Here is a 12,559-nt window from a genome sequence, read left to right on the forward strand (position 1 = left end):
TGATCTTTTAAGTGTAATTTTGTGTATTACTCCTTTAAATGTAATTTTTAACTGTTTGAGATTTTTCTTGTTTCTTGAAGTAGGCCTATAATGCTATAAATTTCCCTTTAAGGCAGCAGTTCTCAACCTGTGGGTCGCGACCCCGGCGGGGGTCGCACAACTAAAGCACAGGGGTCGCCTAAAGCCATCGGAAAATACATATTTATTATACAATACATTTATGTATTTCTGATGGCTTTAGGCGACCCCTGTGTTTTGGTCGTTAGACCCTCGCCGGGGTCGCGACCCACAGGTTGAGAACTGCTGCTTTAAGGGCTGTTTTTACTGTGTTCCATGTATGTTGGGTGGTTGTGTTCCCATATTCATTTGTCTCAAGGTATCTTTTGATTTCTTGATTGATTTCATTGTCTACTATTCATCGTTTGTAACATGTTATTTAGCTCTATGTCTCTGTGTGTTTTTCAGTGTTTTCCTTGTGATTGATTTCTAGTTTCTCACCATTATGGTCAGAGAAGGAGCTAGATATGATTTTAATCTTAAATTTATTGAGACTTGTTTTGTGTTCTAACATGTGGCCTATCTTATTTATTTATTTATTTATTTATTTATTTATTTATTTATGTGACAGAGAGAGAGACAGAGAGAGGAACAGATAAGGACAAACAGGAAGGGAGAGAAATGAGAAGCATCAATTCTTTGTTATGGTACCTTAGTTGTTCATTGATTGTTTTCTCATATGTGCCTTGACAGAAGGGCTACAAAAGAGAGAGTGACCCCTTGCTCAAGCCAGCAACCTTGGACTTCAAGCCAGTGACCTTTGGGTTCAAGCCAGTGACCATGGAGTCCTGTCTATGATCCCATGATCAATCCAGGGACCCCGCACTCAAGCCAGATGAGACCATGCTCAAGCCTCATATGGCAACCTCAGAGTTTTGAATATGGATCCTCTAAATCCCAGTCCAATGCTGTATCCATTGCACCACCACCTGGTCAGGCCATGTGGCCTATCTTAAAATGTTTCATGTGCATTTGTAAAAAATGCACATTCTGCTGTTTTGGGGTTAAGATATCAATTAAATCCATCTGATCTAGTATGTCATTTAAGAATGTTGTTTCCTTGTTGATGTACTATCTGGAAGATCTAGGCATCATGTCAATGGGGTGTTAAAATACCCTATTATCACTGTATTACCGTTGATCTCTCCCTTTATGTCCATCAAGACTTGCTATATATAAGGTGCTCTTATATTGGGAGCATAATTGTTTAGAAGGGCTATATCCTCTTGTTGGATTGCCCCTTTATCATTGTGTAGTATCCTTCTTTGCCTCTTTTGGTAGCCTTTGTTTTAAAGTCTATTTTGTCTGATATAAGTATTGCTACTCCAGGTGTTTTTTTAAATTTACATGAAATATCTTTTCCATTTCTTTACTTTTAATCTTTGTATACCTTTCATTCTGAGGTAAGTCTCTTGTAAACAGCATATATTTGGTTATCCATTCAGCTGCCCTATGTCTTTTGATTGGAGCACTTAAGCCATTTATATTTAAATTGATTTTTGATAGGTATGTATTTATTGCCATTTTATTCTTTTAACTATGTTTTTTGGGGTTTTTTCTTCTTCTTCTTCTTAAAGTAAACCCCTTAACATTTCTTGCAATCCTGGTTTGATGATAACAAATTCCTTCTGTTTTTTTTTTTTTTTTGTCTGGGAAGCTCTTTATTTCTCATTCAATTTTAAATGATGGCCTTGCTGGGTAAAGTAGTCTTGATTGTAGGTTCTTGCTTTTCATCACTTTGACTATTTCATGTTAAACACTTCTGGCTTGAAATATTTCTGTTAAGAAATCAACTGACAGTCTTGATGGAACTCCCTTGTAGGCAACTAATTGTCCTTCTCCTATGGCCTTTAAGATTCTCTCTTTGTCCTGTTTCTTTTTTTAACCTCATTTTCTTCATTTTGTATAGTTTAATTTCAGAACAAAATAAACAAAAACCACACAATACACCATATTCAAACCCAATGTCAAATGTGAGAAGGGAAAACTCGAGGCCCTTGTAACCTGCCTTAGACAAAGACAGGAGAGGGAATAAAATCCACTAAACATCAGCAGTGGAAACCAGGTGGGCCAGGGCCACTCAGAGCTGTTGGGGGAGCCATGAAGACACTACAGAGAATACACTGTCTGCAGATACAGACTCCTAATCTACTTCTTCCATGCAAGAGACATCCTTATCACCATCAAGGGGAGTGATCTCATCAGGTACAGCAATAATGGGCTCTTCTGCTGTTACTTCATCTTCATCAATGCCTAAGCCTAACTTGATCATGTGGTTGATGTGGTTGGAGTGGGTCTGGGGATCCTCAAGTGAGAAACCAAAAGAGAGCAGTGTAATTTCAAACAGCAGCACCACAAGGTTCTTGATAGCTTTGCCATTTTTGTCTGCCTCTGCCTTTGGCCGCAGAGTTTCCACAATGAGTGGTCGGGGTTGATCTCCAGGTGTTTTTTAGACATCATGCAGCCCATTGTAGGGTTATCCCAATGGGCCTGGGCTTTCATGATCTGCTCCATGTTAGCTGTCCGGCCATAGGTACTAGTCACAATGCAGCAGGGTGAAGACACAAGCTTATTGGAGACTGTCATCTTCTCAACCTTCTTGTTCATGATTTCTTTCATGAGTTTGTAGAGGTTCTCAAACTTGGCCTTGCTTTTGTCCATTTTCTTCTTTTCCTCTTCATCCTTAGGTAGGTCCAGACCCTCCTTGGTAACTGAGACCAAGTTTTTCCCACCAAACTCCTTGAACTGCTGCACACAGTACTCATCAATAAGCTCTGTCATATATACTACCTTGAAACCCCACTTCCATACTCACCCTACAAAAGCAGAGTTGGCAACTTGCTCGTTGCCTTCACCAGTGATGTAATAGATGAACTTGTGGCTCCCTTTCATGCAAGAAACATATTCTGAGAGAAGTAATTTCATCTCCATACTGAGAGGTGTGATAGTGCAGAGCTCAGAAAGGCATTGCCAATTAGTTGAATCCTCATGGATTCTAAGCTTTAGGTTTTTCGAGAATGTCTTATAGAATCTCTCATAGTTTTCCTTGTCTTCTACCAGCTCAGAGAAGAGCACAAGGCACTTCTTAACAATGCTTTTATAAATAACCTTTAAGATTTTGCTTCGCTAGAGCATTTCTCAGTAGATGTTCAGGGGCAGATCCTCAGAGTCAACTACACGACAAATGAAGTTGAGATATTCTGGTGTTAACTCATCACAGCTGTCCATGATGAACACATGACAGACATAGAGTTTGATATTGTTATTCTTTTTGTTGTTCTCAAAGAGGTCAAAGGGAACCTGACAGGGAATGAATAGCAATGTCCTGAATTCCAACTGATCTTCTACAGAGAAGTGCTAAGTGGTCTTCCCAATCATTAGTAAGGCTCTTATAGAACTCTCCATATTTCTCCTGAGTGATGTCATCAGGATTTCTGGTCCAAATGGCTTGGTCTTGTTCCTTTCTTTCTGAATATATTTCTTTCTTAATATTCTTTGTTTTCTTTTTATTATCCTTAGCACTATCATCCTCCTCATCTGAGCCTACATCTTCAATCTTGGGTTTCTCCTCATCATCTTTGTCTTCTTTTTTCCCCTTTTTCTTCCTCTGCTTCATCATCACTGATTTTTTTCTCTTATTCCTTCTCCAAATAAAGGGTAATGGGATAATCTATGAACTGTGAGTGCTTTTTCACCACTTCTTTGACCTGTCTCTCCTCTAAGTACTCTGTCTGGTCTTCTTTAAGGTAGAGGATCACTTTCTGTCTGGTCTCCTCTAAGGTGCAGGATCACTTTGGCACCTCAGCCAATGGGCTTACCATGATCAGCTCGCACAGTGAAGGAACATCCAGCAGAAGATTCCCAGGCATAATGCTCATCATTATTGTGCTTTGTGACCACAACCATTCTCTCAGCTACCAAGTAGGCATAATAAAAGCCAACAACAAATTTTACAATTATAGAGATGTCTGCACCAGCCTGAAGAGCCCCCATAAATGCTTCTGTGCCAAGCTTGGCAATAGTTCCCAGATTATTTATGAGATCAGCATTGGTCATGCCAATGCCTGTGTCTCCCAGACTCAGGGTATGTTCCTGAGGGTTGTGGATGATGTCAATTTTCATCTCTTTACCACTGTCCTACTTGGAAGGGTCAGTCAGATTCTCATAGCATATCTTGTCCAAGGCATCAGAAGCATTACTGATCAACTCCCAAAAGAAAATTTCCTTGTTGGTGTAGAAGGTATTGACGATGAGAGACATGAGTTGGGCAACTTCTGCCCAGAAAGCAAAAGTTTCCACCTCCTCTCCATGGTGCACTTCCTCAAGCATTTTGAAGATGAAAAGATACAAGTCTAGAGAGCAGGATGGGCAGGGACTCTGCTGGCTTACTCACTGCAAACAGTGTGCAAAGTGGTGATTCGAGAGCTCTCTTTGTCTTTAACTTTTACTATTTTAATTATGATGTGCCTTGATGTAGTCATTTTTGGTTCTTCTTATTTGGAACTATTTGTGTTTCTTGGATTTGTGTGTCTTTTTCCTTCACCAGGTTAGGGATGTTTTCAAATAATTTCTTCACATAGGTTCTCAATCCCTTACTCTGTCTCTTCTCCTTCTGGTACCCCTATGATGCTAATGTTATGCTTCATCCTGTCTCAAAGGTCCCTTAAACTGTCCTCATTTATTTAAATTTTTTGATGCTCTGATTGGATGTTTTCTGCTACCTTGTCTTCTGAATCACTGATTTAATCCTCTGTTTTATCTAACATATCTTTTATTCCTTCTACTGTATACTTTATTTCTGACTTGTTCTTATCTGTGGTTTCTGTGTCTCATTTAATGCTATTAAATTCTCATTAAGTTCTTTGAGCATCCTTAGCCACATTATTTAAAACTCTACATCTAGTATATTACTTGTCTTTATTTTGTATCCGTCTTTTTTCTAGAGCGTTTTTCTGTTTTTTATTTGTGGCATGTTTATTTGTCTTCCTATCTTGGATAGCTCTCTGTGTTTGTTTCTGTCTATGTGGTATATCTGTTGTGTCTATCAGTCTTGGCATGGTGGCCTTATGTTTCAGGTGTTTGATGGGACTCAGTGTAACAGTCTCCCTGATTATCTGAGCAGGATGTTCCAAAAATATTCTATATGTAAGTTATCTAAACCCTTCTGTAGTAGTTATCTCTTGATTTCTGTTGCCCCATTTGTGCATTGGGTCAACCTTCAGGCAGGCTGATTTTGAGGATTAAGCCCAATCATATGTCCTAGCTATTGTGAGGGTGCTGATCATATGAAGTGGAATTCACTTCAGCATAGTTGGGTGACTTCCAAGATTTTTCTTTGGATGTGTCACTTATTAAGTTAATTGGATCCTGTTCTTATGTTGTGAAGTTTGCCACTGGGTTTCTTGGTTCTGGGGCGTTTTGGATGATGGTACTCCAAAACAGATAAATATTAGACACTGCCTGTGCCTAATTCTGGGAAACATTTTTTTGTTACTGCCAAACAATTCAGTTGTGACTGCCTCTATTTGTTTTGGAATTGTGTAGAAGGACAAAGCTTCTAACCAAGGCTGGCTTCCACAAATACTAAGCTCAAGGAAGGTGAGCAAAAGGTCCAAGGCACCTGTAGACTTACCTCCAACCACCTTTGCCTCCTGGCTAACTCTTAGGCTCAGTCTCTAAAAGAGCCTCTGATGGGATGCAAATTTCATAAGTTATTTTCTCAGTGAGTCACCAAGTAGGGGCAAGTGGTGTTCACCAAATTAATAGATTCGAATTTGATGCCAATGCTGGGTCTGAGGTTACTCAGCAAAATTTCTAAGGTACATAAAAGCCAGCTGCCACCCACAAGGTTCCTGAAGATCTTTGTGGTGGGGTAAGTCTCGGTAGTATTCAGAGTATGCCTTCAGACACTACCAGGCCCAAACAGACCAAGCTTTGGCTGTGCAAATGAGGACTTTGTATTGGTCATGCATGTGAAAGGGAAATGGTCCTCAGTCTAAAGCCACAAAATGCAGTCTGTCCCAGATTCTACCCAGATCTCCTGAAGAGCTCGAGCTTAGCAGGGTGAGGCCACTGCCAGTCAAAAGGGTGGGGCTAGTGGATCTCCCATGAGAGGGATGATGCTGGTCAGGCTCTTGGGAAGGTGGGAGTAATGGCCCCATCCCAGAATCACACTACTCTATCTCTGTCACCCTGGTGTCCACCTGGGCATCTATACTCCAGATTCAAGCAGCTGAGTCCTCGGCAGGATGCAAGTTCTACAGAGCAATGTGACAGAGAGTTGGAAGGATGGAGTCATTTTATTCCTCTAGGCTGATGTTGTATCAAGGGGAGTGTTTGACCCAAGAAAGATGGCATCTGTGGGTGGTGTGGAGTGGATGTGAGAGAGCTACTCATCACAGGGATCCTGAAGGTTGTCCCTTCAGCTCTCTCCCTAGAGCCACAAACCCCAGTCTCACCTCATGCAATTCTAGTCTGTTCCACCTTTTCTCTACTGGAGTCTATGGTGAGTGGCTGCCAAAAAAGATTTTGTGTATTGTTTTTTAAGAGGGTGCCTGAGTTTCTAGCAGACTTCCATCATTCCCTGGTCAACAGAATCTTCATTTTTATAGCCAGATGTTATGTAAGCTCCTCTTTCCAGCTCTGATGTATGGGCTAGGAAGCGTGGCATGGGTGATGACCACAGCTCCCGGGGGGGAGGGGGTCTTTGAAGCTGAGATATTCCTCTGGATTCTCAACCATTGCATGTGTGAGAAGGGACAGCTTTTTATGGGTCTCTACCCCTCATGGTTTTCCTGTAAATCCTCGGTTTTAAGACTTTTGTTCAGTTAGTTTTCAGTTGGTTGCTCAGGTTGATTGTTCTATAATTAAGTTGTAATTCTGGTTTGGTCCTGGGAGAAGGTGAGTTTAGCTTCCACCTACTTCACTTTCATCTTGGACCCTCAATCTAGAACTGTTCTTTTGAGTAACTAATTTTTTCTAAGTTTGGGTTGTTTTCACATATTGAAAAGGGTCTCAAGAGTCGCATAAATGATGTGATATAAAAGTTCTCAATAAAAATCTTAAGAACATTTTCTACTGAGCAGGAGAGAAGTACTATTGAATCCACATAGAAAGAAATACAATGCTACCAAACTAATTGCCTCAAAAACATTATTTACATAGTCATAGTGGTTTAAGTGGTTTTAAGTTTTTATAATTCGCAATGGGCAAATAACAAATAACTTTCTTGTAGTCAGTAATAATTAATTGAAATTATTTATTATTACATATCAACAAAGTTAAACTTACAATTAACAAAAGTTGGAAAGTAAAAGGGGGTGAAGAAACATGAACAGGGAGTACAAAAACTCATTTCCTCAACCCTCATCTCCCAAAGCAAGAAATCAAGATCTATCATCTGTGAGAAACAGAGTAAGAATTGAAAATACACATGACAGTCCCTTTCATGTCATCTCCAAGTGTGATAAAGAATATATTGCAGCATGGGAATATTTACATTATTAAAAATATAGAGCCTAATTATTTTTCATATAATTTTATAAGTTTAAAAAAATTAACTTACTAATTCCTATAATAGATATTTTCAGTTTTTCTCCACTAAGTTGTTTCATATAGTAGGTGACATTGTGCCGGGCATCTTTTCTTCCTCTTTTGAACCATTTGCTCCACAGCACAATAGAAAAAATATGTAAAAAGTAAAAACAGCCCTGGCTGGTTGGCTCAGTGGTAGAGTGTCAGCCTGGCGTGCAGAAGTCCCGGGTTTGATTCCCAGCCAGGGCACACAGGAGAAGCGCCCATCTGCTTCTCCACCCCTCCCCCTCTCTTTCCTCTCTGTCTCTCTCTTCCCTTCCTGCAGCAAGGCTCCATTGGAGCAAAGATGGCCCGGGCGCTGGGGATGGCTCCTTGGCCTCTGCCCCAGGCGCTAGAGTGGCTCTGGTCACAACAGAGCGATGCCCCGGAGGGGCAGAGCGTCGTCCCCTGGTGGGCATGCCGGGTGGATCCCGGTCGGGCGCATGCGGGAGTCTGTCTGACTGTCTTTCCCTGTTTCCAGCTTCAGAAAAATACAAAAAAAAGGTAAAAACAGGCAGTTTATCTAAGAAATACACAAATTATTAAAATATACAAATGCTATTATAAAAATATAAGCATAGCAATGCTAAATATTGCTTAAAAATAAAGAAATGCAAAATAAAATACCAAAATGGGATTTTTGTTGTTGTTGTTGGATAAACAGTGATTTCAAAATGCTAGAGAGGGTACAGAGAAGCAGGCACTCTCATGTTGGTAGAGGAAAGTTTAACAAACTTTTCGTAGGGCTATTTAGGACTAAATGTAAAAACTATGCATCCCCTTTGGGACTGTACTTTAAAGATGACATTGGCTAAGTATACAAAAATGCAAATACAAAAGTATTGCTGAAACTCAATTTACAATATCTGGAAACTGAAAACTATCTGAAAGTCCATCCAAAGAGAATTAGACAAATAGATTATGAAACTTATATAAATGAATGGTGTAGGTCTAAATGTATTAGCATAAAAACATCCACAGTCAGATGTTTAGTATGTATAGTATGATCTCATTTCTGTGAAGGGAGGAAGAAAATGCTTATGTAGGTGAACATATAGTAGAAACTTTGAAAATACATTTTTCAGAGCCTTGGATAACAAGGAGGTACATAATAGGCATAGTCTTCCTTGGAAATAGAAAACAAAGGGAGTACATGATCTGTAGCACATTTACGAACAATAATACATAAAACCCACTTAAATCAATCTGCTTTTCATTACTACCATGTCCAGCAATTCTAAAAAAAATATTAGTGATAAAATACTCCTTACTGTTGAAGCAGACTACTCCACTTCTACCATACCCCAACTTTGGTATGCCAGTCCTTCAAAGGTTAAAAAGTGGTATCCTTGTGTGAAAATAAAGGTAGATAAGAAGGCCAGATAATAAAAAAATAAAAAACAAACAAACAAAAAGCGTATTTTTTTGTGGGAATAAAAAATATTCTTGTGTGTATTAAGCAAAGTATATGAGGCCAGGTTTAAGACCTTAACAGTTTTTGCCTGGTCTCTGTACTAATTCTCCTGCCCCTCACTCCTCCTAGTCTACTAGTATAAACCTGGAATCTGTCTATAAATCAGCCATTTTATGTCACAGACACAGCTTTTTCCTTTCATGAATGTTCATGTTTTTTTATGATTCTTATTTCAATGGCAAAATTGAATTTAAAAGCAAATTGCTAATAATCCTATAACATAATGACTATCTTACTGATGGTGAGTTCAGGCAGTTTGGCTAACTGATGAGAAGATTATGCAACTTCTTTAGAAAGTAGATAATAAAACAATAAAGGGACTGGGAGAGGAGGAGAGAAAACTTTTGGTAGCACATCTCATGTCACATCATAGAGCCAGATCTCAGGTTTTTAAGAAATAAATCATATGCTATCATAAATAAATCAACTAGCACTGACATAATATCTTTACAGTCTTAAGCCTATACATAAATTTTTTTATGTCTCTAATAGACAACATCAGAAAAGATAAAGATTGCAAAGTAAGATTTATCAATCAGAAAATATGAAAGCTGATGGCAAGATGGCGATGGAGTAGGCAGACTTCCAACTCCCAGAACCAAAGTGGATTACAACTTCATTTTAAGAACCATCATTTGAAAAAAACAACTTTGAACTGAACTAAGAGGACTTTTAAATCAAGGAGCACTGAAGAAGCTAAGTTGAGACTTGTAGGAAAAGCGGAATTGTGGAGAGGGCTGCCGGGCTCCCCAGAGTGAACGACAGCCGGGAGAGACTCGTGTGGTGGGGAGAGAGTTTAGCAGAGAGGGGAGGGACCTGGGCTCCAGGAACAAAGCCTCAGCCTGCAGCCCTAGAACCTAGAAGAAGCGTATGGGCAGTATTTAGCTGCAAAACAAGTCAGGATACTGTTTGTGAGAAAGAGACAGATTTCTCAGATCCAGGATTCTTCTTAAAGGGACCACACAGAAAATCTCTTTCACAACCATTCACCTGGGGCTCCAGGGGATGGTGGGGAGAGAGGAGAGAACCAGAGTAGCAGGAAGAGAGTGTAATCTAGGAGGCACAGGGAGAAACACTTTCAAGGACAGCCACCCTAACCCCTGGGCTGAGTCACTCCCCAAATCTGAAGAGAATATTTCCCCTGGAATCAGCAATGCCATCAAAGAGAAGCAGGACAGGAGCCAAACAAGCTCTCCCACAACACTCAGAGCAGAGTCGCTTAGAAGGAGGTAGCTTTTAGGACTATAGTATGGATTGTTAGGGTTTGAGCTGCAATGCCCCCACCCACACTGCTGAGGGCTTGCTGGAGGGCGGGAGGTGGTGGGACACAGAAGCGCTGTTCTGTCGGGCAGAAGCCCGGCTGGCCATGCCTGAGGCCCGGCGTGAGCTCAGTCTAGCCCCATGGGGGTGGAGGGGATGCACTAAAGTGGTCCGTCCTAGCTGTGGGCTGCCTGCAACCACACCTCTGGGGGGAAAGGCAGGAGCCGGGGAACAAGCGGAGATCCACTGCTGAGCAAGGGCCCATGGGAGTTCAGCCTTGCCCCACCTGCGGAGCCAAAGCTTGTGGCCCTATGTGGGCGCCAGCTCCACCTGTGGGAGAGGGGCAAAAGCCTGGGAAAGGCGGAGATCCGCAGCTGAGCATGTGCCCACAGCCCCGCCTGACTGGCAGGCTTGCAGCCCAACATGCGAGCTGGTTCAGACAGCGAGGGCAGGGCAGAAGCCCCAAAGGCAGAGACCCGCAGCTGAACAAAGGTGTTCACACCTGTCCTTGGTGCTGAGTTTAGTGGCCTGTGTGTGCATGCAACCCCACCCGTGGAGGCGGGGTGAAGGCAGAGACCAGCTGAGGCTTGTAGAGCTGGGCACGTGAATATAGCCCCTCGCATGGAGGAGAGGCAAAAACCACAGCCACAGCAGGCCAGCGCCAGCAACGCCCATACCCACCCTAAGCAGCAGTGGCAGAGGGGTTGGTGGGCCTGCAGACAGACCACACCTAAGGAACAGAGAGGCAACACCCATTCAGCTTCAGTGGCCAAACCCTTCTTATACACAAAATGGGCAGGCAGAGAAATGCAACCCAAATGAATCAAGAGAAATCCCTAGAGAAGGACCTGAATGAGTCAGATATAACAAAATTACCAGATGCAGAGTTTAAAATAATGATAGTTAGGATGTTCGAAGAGCTTAGAACAATAATAGATGGTCATTACGAACACCTAAAAAAGAGATAGCAAATATAAAAAAGGAAATTGAAATAATAAAAAAGTATCAGTCAGAAATGATAAATACAATATCAGAATTGAGGACCACAATGGAAGGAAATAAAAGCAGGATGAATAAAGCTGAGGATCGAATCACTGAGTTAGAGGACAAGATAAACTAAGACATGGAAGCAGAGCAGAAAAAAGAAAAGAGACTCAAAAAGTCTGAGGAAATGCTGAGAGAGCTCTGTGACACCATGAAGAGAAATAATAGGGGGTTTATGAAGAAGAGAAAGAACAAGGGATGAAACTTTGTTCAATCAAATCATAGCTGAAAACTTCCCTAAATAGAGGCAGAAAAAATCTCACATGTTCAAGGAGCACAGAGAACCCCATTAAAGAGAAACCCAAAGAAATCTAAACCAAGTCACATCATAATTAAAATACCAAAGCTAAGTGATAAAGAGAAAATATTAAAAGCTGCTAGAGAAAAAAAGGGTATCAACTACAAAGGAACCCCATAAGGATGACGTTTGACTTCTCAGCAGAAACACTTGAGGCCAGAAGGAAATGGCAAGAAATATTCAAAGTAATGTAGAACAAGAACCTACAACCAAGACTGCTTTATCCAGCAAGGCTATTGTTTAAAATTGAAGGAGAAATAAAAAGCTTCCCAGACAAAAAAAAAAATCTCAAGGAATTCACTACAACCAAACTAATGCTGTAAGAAATGCAAAGGGGCCTGTTGTAAACTGATCAAAGGGGGAAAGAATATAGCCAAAGAGGAATACAGCTTTAAAGAATAAAATGGCAATAAACAACTACATATTAATAATAACCTTAAATGGAAATGGATTAAATGATCCAATCAAAAGACATAGGGTAGCTGCGTGGATAAGAAAACAGCACCCTTACATATGCTGTCTACAAGAGACACACCTAAAACAAAATATGCACATAAACTGAACGTAAAAGGATGGTAAAAAATATTTCATGCAAATGGAAATGAAAAAAAGCTGGGGTAGCAATTCTTATATCAGACAAAATGGACTTTAAAACAAAAGCTATAGTAAGAGATAAAGAAGGACACTACATAATGATAAAGGGAGCAATCCAATAGGAAGATATAACCTTTATAAATATACACGCACCTAATATAGGAGCACCTAAATATATAAAGCAGACTTTGATGGAAATAAAGGGAGAGATCAACAGCAGTACTATAGTAGGGGATTTCAATGCCCCACTAACTAACATC

The 12,559-nt window shown here is 40.6% G+C and overlaps 1 pseudogene; it reads right to left on the bottom strand.

The window, feature by feature from the left end:
- Window positions 1-2,200: 2,200 nt before the first annotated feature.
- LOC136378505 (heat shock protein HSP 90-beta-like) lies at window positions 2,201-4,386 on the bottom strand (annotated as a pseudogene).
- Between the last annotated feature and the right edge of the window lie 8,173 nt (window positions 4,387-12,559).

Source organism: Saccopteryx leptura, chromosome 7 (assembly GCF_036850995.1).
Source record: "Saccopteryx leptura isolate mSacLep1 chromosome 7, mSacLep1_pri_phased_curated, whole genome shotgun sequence".
NCBI lineage: Eukaryota > Metazoa > Chordata > Mammalia > Chiroptera > Emballonuridae > Saccopteryx > Saccopteryx leptura.